The 6181-nt window shown below is 38.6% G+C and overlaps 1 protein-coding gene across 1 annotated transcript in view; it reads right to left on the bottom strand.

Moving 5' to 3' along the window:
• The window catches only part of LOC145981255 (methyl farnesoate epoxidase-like), a 103830-nt gene that overhangs the window by 68904 nt on the left and 28745 nt on the right, over positions 1 to 6181 (bottom strand). The window lies entirely within an intron of this gene.

Genomic DNA, 6181 nt, shown 5'->3' with positions numbered 1-6181 from the left:
TTTTTCAGTCATTGTTCCAGAATTTTGTTATTTATTTTAAATTATTGTTTGCTAGATTTTATCAGCCGCAGTATTTAGTTAAAGCTTAATGCTAATGACACTATTTAAAGTTTAAACTTAATAGACATTTTGCATATTTTTCTGCAAAATTTATACGCTACTTTTGTCCACGAAAACATAATTGTGTTGTGAAGCGTGTTTACAGTTAAATTGACATTACATTTCCCTTTCGTATGAGCCCCATCTTCAGTACCTACATATGTGTATATTTTGTTAGTTAGTCTGAGATTTGTAAATAACTTTTGTACTACATGAATCCATAACATATTTATTTAATCTCGAAGTGATTGAAATCATTGATTTTTAGGGAAAAAATCACACGATTTAAATCAACTTGATTTCTTGGAAAATACACTTGACTTTTCTGATGTGTGGTAGAGCTATTTTTTTTCTCGTTTAGCACTCGCCCCCCCCCCCTTCTCCAAGACCAACACCTACAGAGATCTACAGCTGTTTGTAGATCTGAAATGCACAGGGGAAAACAATTCGCTTCCCAAAATAAGAATCCATACATTATCATCTTACCAAAACTAGTGGTCATCACAGAGCATGCGACTGTGTAAAATGGCTGACTGTTTCGTGAAATATATGCAGATCTGTTTAATTTTTTTATGTTGCGTTGTACGGGAAGAAAATCCACAGTCGGAACGTGACATTTGCTTTACAAAACACGTTGCAATCTCACATAACAAGGGCGAGAAGTAGATGAACGTTAAACAAAACAAAGATGAGGAAGTGGTGTTTCGTAAAAACTAATGTCTTATTCGAAGCACGATAAGAAGTGTTAAAACAACGTGTTCACTTCTTTGTAACTGGCCATATAACGGCTCGTTACACAAAACCATTGCCTCGGGGAGTTTGTGTCTGTGTATACTGCTGCAACAAGATTTCGCTCGAAACGTTGAAAATGTGTTACTTAAAACTTGCGTATAAGGGCAAAGATCAAGGAATAACAATGTTCATCATGAACGATACGAGGAAATAAGTGATCGCTGTTACATCTTGCACTGATTCTGTCTGTTGCGTTGAGATAAAAAGATGCATTAGTTGTGAGTGTTGGCCAGTTGCCAAAACCGAAGTAGTGAAGCAACAACTTTCCCTGTAGGCGCTTGGAAGTTATGCCTTTGGTTTGATTGATCTACAGATCAAATAGGACAAGAACAGATTCATGTTGCTTTAGTTTACGATATTTAGCGTTTGCAATGTAGTTTCTGAACCTCTGTTACATCGGCAATTGTCGTTCTGTTTACCTCCATTACATAAATGTGAATTTCAATTAGAGACGATTACGAAATTGGCGTTTGGTACTTTGTGTACTTTCAATGTTTTTCAAGCGCCTGTACATGTTAGTGCCGTATTTTTAACTGTCGTTAATTTACATTCATTATGTTACTTAACGTTAGAAATTTCTCGTCTTTCCTGAACTCTGAGATTTGTTCTATTGGCGGAGTGTGACAAGTTTTCGAAATCGTGTGCTTTATTCGTACACCGCAACAGCTAATATGAAATGTCTAACACACACACGTACAGTGGGATCCATGAGTATTACCGTGCAAATTGTCCATGACTATTTTCATTAATTTTTCTCTTACGTCCTATTTGTTTTTAAGCGATGGATTTTTATGTATGCTGGTGCAGAAGTTGTCAACAGCTTGTTTTGAGTCTTATTTTAATTCTTGAAGCTCTTATTTGGTCACATAAAGTGCACGAACATGGTGATGGACAATTTGCACGGATCCCACTGTACAGAGATAAAGAGGAAGATTAACAAAATTGCTAGAGCTGTGACAGTTAAGTGGACTGTATTTTTCACAGACTAATCAATAATCATACATACTTTGGAGCCGTATTGGCCCAGTCAGTATGGTGCCTGCTCTATCATTTGGAAGATCCGGATTCGATTCCCGAAGTAGATGATCTCAGGTGAGACTGTTTCAGAACATGGCAAGCGCAAGGCAGATCTAGAGTTCACCCAGTCTATAGCAAAATAAGTACGTGGTTGGGGTGGGAGTAAAGGCGGACAGAACGTGGTGCTGATCACATCACCTCCAGAAATGCCCTGATCGTGAATCTGTGAGCTCCTATCGGCACGCGCCCTCTATGAACCTCCATGGATTGTTGCAATGTGCAGGGGAATGCTTTTATCCTATACATTGGTGAATTTAGCGAGGAGGCGCAGGGGTACGCACCCCCTGAAAACAGATGAAAAAGTATTATGAAAAGTAATGATATCGTTATATCCCAACAAACAAAAAAAGGTTTGGCATACAATACATATCCTAGTCGGTACTGTATCTACTGCCATCAGAAATTGAATCTGAGACTCTTGATTGCAGGTCGATAGCTTTAATATTTCTATAACAATTAAGGAATAGCTTAAAGAAAATTGGTTTCGGGACTTACTTTCGAGGTCCCGATATTTGATGCCGTCAAATCATTTGTTCCCTTCTCTCTGCAGTTTAAAGTGCAGATCCGAAGCACTATGTGCCTCCACCGGGTATCAAACCTGGAACCCCTTTGATCACAAGGCGACGACGTTACCACTACGCTATCGGCGAGGGCCTGACACTGCTCAAATTTGTACTGGGTATTGTCCATTTGAAAGGAGGGAGCAGTTTCAATTTGTGTATCTTATCTTTGGTTTGATTTTAATACTTCGCTGGAAAGCGAATTACACACGCAAACAATCATATATATTAAATTAATCTGTAGCTGGGAGCAATCCCGGGAGGGTGAAGGCGGCTGGAGTGTGGTGCTGATCACATCACCTTCAAAGTGGACGAGATCGAGAATGTGTGAGGGGTCCTACCCTCACATTCCCTAAATGTGCCTTCATAGCACGGTGCTATATGCCTTTACCTATGTGGCCCTCCCCGATGGCCCAGTGGTAGCGTCGTCGTCTTGTAATCAAGGGGTTCCGGGTTCGATACCCAGTCGAGACACATAGTGGTTCCGTTTCAACTTTAAAAGGTAGGTCCAGTCCCGATTAGCCTCTCTGTGCATAAAGTGGACTTAAAACAACAATTCAATCAATCTTTACCTATGTATGTATGCATAAAGAGGAAGAGCCGCGGTGATTCAGTCGATAGGGCGTCAGACCATGCGCGCCGACTACGTGGGTGCTCCGGGGCTCGAGCACCCACATAAATAATCTTGTGGGTGCGGCGCACCCAAGATTTTTAGTTTGATAAAAACAAAATAAAATAAATATTTCTCACTTGCCATTATCAAAAAATAATAAGCAATTAAAACATTGAGATGAGACAGACTTTGATAAAGACAAGCTAACATTTATGTATTTTAATTGCTTATTATTTTTTGATAATGGCAAGTGAGAAATATTTATTTTATTTTGTTTTTATCAAACTAAAAATAACCTCTAATACATAAATGTTTCAAATGTGCAAAGGCAACAGACAAATATATTTTTTTAAATAATTGATGTGGCTGTGGATTCGCTAAATCGTAGATTTCAAACAAAGGTTTTGGAACTTATTTCACAACTTGAAGCTTTTGCTATAGGTCAAATTGGTGCTGATTGAATTCTGCAGTTCTATGGGACAGACTTTGATAAAGACAAGCGAACATTGCACAGGGACATGTTTCTAGATGTGTGCAGAACGAAGAAAGAAAAAGTGGCCAACTTGCCAGATATTACAAATATTTTAAGTAGAGAAAACAGTGGTTCCATGCGTGAAATGCTCACAGAATTTGTGAAGTTTGTACGGGTGATTTTAACTATACCTGTTACTTCTTGTAACTCTGAGCGGTCATTTTCAGCACTTAGATGATTGAAAACGTTTTTGCGGTCAACAATGACCAAAAAAAGATTGAATGTTTTGGCAATTTTGCATGTTCATAAAGAAATAACTAAAAATATTGACATTACCAAAATTGCAAACAAATTCATAAGTGCAAATGAAGTAAGAAGGAATGTGTTTTATATTGAAAGTTAAAATGTTTGATTATCTTTATTATTATTTGGTACGTAAAGTTAGTCATTTTGTAGTTTCTGTTCACAACAAAATCCTTGCATAGTTCTTTCTGCAATACAATTAAAATTATTTGCATTTATGAAGATTTTTTCATTTTAATTTGTATGAATGTGGCATTTTCTTTTAGTAACGTGTTGATAATATCATTGCCTCTTGCAATCATTGTGCATGTAAGAATACAATACTTAATAATTACAGATCTAACCACCATTGATATGCATGCACCCACAGAAATTTTGGAAAGTCGGCGCCCTTGAGACTACCGCACAGGAGACCCTCGTTCGATTCCCGAGGTGTGTGTTCTACGCTGGAATCCTTTCCGAGCTTGTTCCTTCACAGAACCTGCTCTGGGGTTCACCCAGGCTCTAATGCTTACCTGAGTGCCACCCTGGGAAGTAGAGACGCTCGGATGTGGTGCTATTTATATCACTTCGGGGGGATGCTGAGATCGAGAATATGTGGAGCTGTAACTCCACCTCCTCCTATTTGCCTTAATGGCACAGTGTAATGATTAAAGCGAACCTTGCCTTCGAAACGAAAGCGTCCGGATCGAAATGAGATGGGCAATTTTCGAGTCTCAAGTTCGTGGGCGCCTGGTATAAAATGTGGCCCTGGCTATGAAGGACACGTCTGGACAGAAGGAAATAAAAACACGGAAAAAGTGTTTCTACTTTCCGAGACATCTCTACCCGATGATATTGCTTCGCTGCCCTACTTACACGAACGTAAGTAGTTACGTAAGCCCTCCATAAGAATTATTATCACGAACCATGACTTTGGCCTTAAATTCACCGCCAGGTCCGAGAATTATGAGCATGTTATTAAATTTGCCCATGAACTTGACTTTGAAGGAGAACGCGTACTGGATTAAACCCAGGTGTCTTTGAGTTACGTCTAAAATCAGTCTCTGCCAGGGGCGGCGCGAGAGGGGTGCGAAGGAGTACTCGCGCGCCCCTTAATTTTCTTCCGCACCCCTTTTTCAAAACCATTTTTCAACCGAAAATACAGGTTATTCAAAATGAATGGTGCAACTTTACAAAGTTATTATGACGTTTCTATTTATGATAGAAAATCAGACATGGCATCAATATAAAGAAGATCTCTGGAAGTTTTACTCACATGACTCACATTATAAAGATTCAACATAGGAACCACGTGTAACGTGCAAAAGGTGCAAATGATAATCAATTACTTGCTATGCACGAGACAGCAAGTCGATGTCAACGGTTTCGAAGGCACTAACAATACGCAGTTGTAACTTTGGCAATCTTTCTGACGGGTGAAACATGCATTACTACCAAACCGCATGCGTAAATGTCATTGCACCATTGTGATTCAATCAGTTCTCGATAGCTCCAACACACAATACGCCTTCTATTGGTCATTAGCTATTTTGCGACACTGGCGATCCTGGTGGAGCATCGGCTAAGCAGAACATACCCACTAAGAGGGAATAAAACTTCCAGGGTTCTTTATAATGATGCCTTGTCTGATTTTCTATCATGAATAGTAACGTCATAACTGTGTAAAGTTAAGTAATTCATTTCGAATTACCCTGTACTGGTTAACTCTTCTCAGAGGAAAAAGTTTAGAATAACCAAAAGTAGTTTCTGGGAACCAAACACTTGTTTAAACAAGCGACAAACAAATGATATTCACCAGTACTAAATGCTCTTAGTAATGGAACAAATGGAACAAAGAATTTGTTCAAAAATACCAACTTTAGCAATGTTTTTTACTATGTTTATGGTTTGCATTACCAAACGTGTTTCCTTAAATCTACCAAATAAGTTTTTTTTCTGTGTTGCGGTGTCATTTAGTTATGATTTACGGAAACCATATCGTCATGAGCGTATGATACTAAGTATTGAAGAGCCACTATTATTGTACACTACAGGCAAGCTATTGGTAGTAATCTGAAAGGGAAGCCATATTTACTTCTTTGTACAGTGGGATCCATAAGTATTATCAAGCAAATTGTCCATCACCACGTTTATTCCCTTTGTTTTATGCAATGAGAGCTTCAAGAACTGACACAAAATACCAAACAATCTGCTTACAACCTCTGAACCAGTATACGTAAAATTACAGTCCTTAAAAATACGTAGGATGAAGATAAGAACCAA

This window comes from Lepisma saccharinum, chromosome 29 (genome assembly GCF_977018435.1).
Source record: "Lepisma saccharinum chromosome 29, izLepSacc3.1, whole genome shotgun sequence".
Classification (NCBI taxonomy): Eukaryota; Metazoa; Arthropoda; class Insecta; order Zygentoma; family Lepismatidae; genus Lepisma; species Lepisma saccharinum.
The sequence above is the reverse complement of the archived record's forward strand: the minus strand, read 5'-3'. Positions and strand labels throughout refer to the sequence as shown.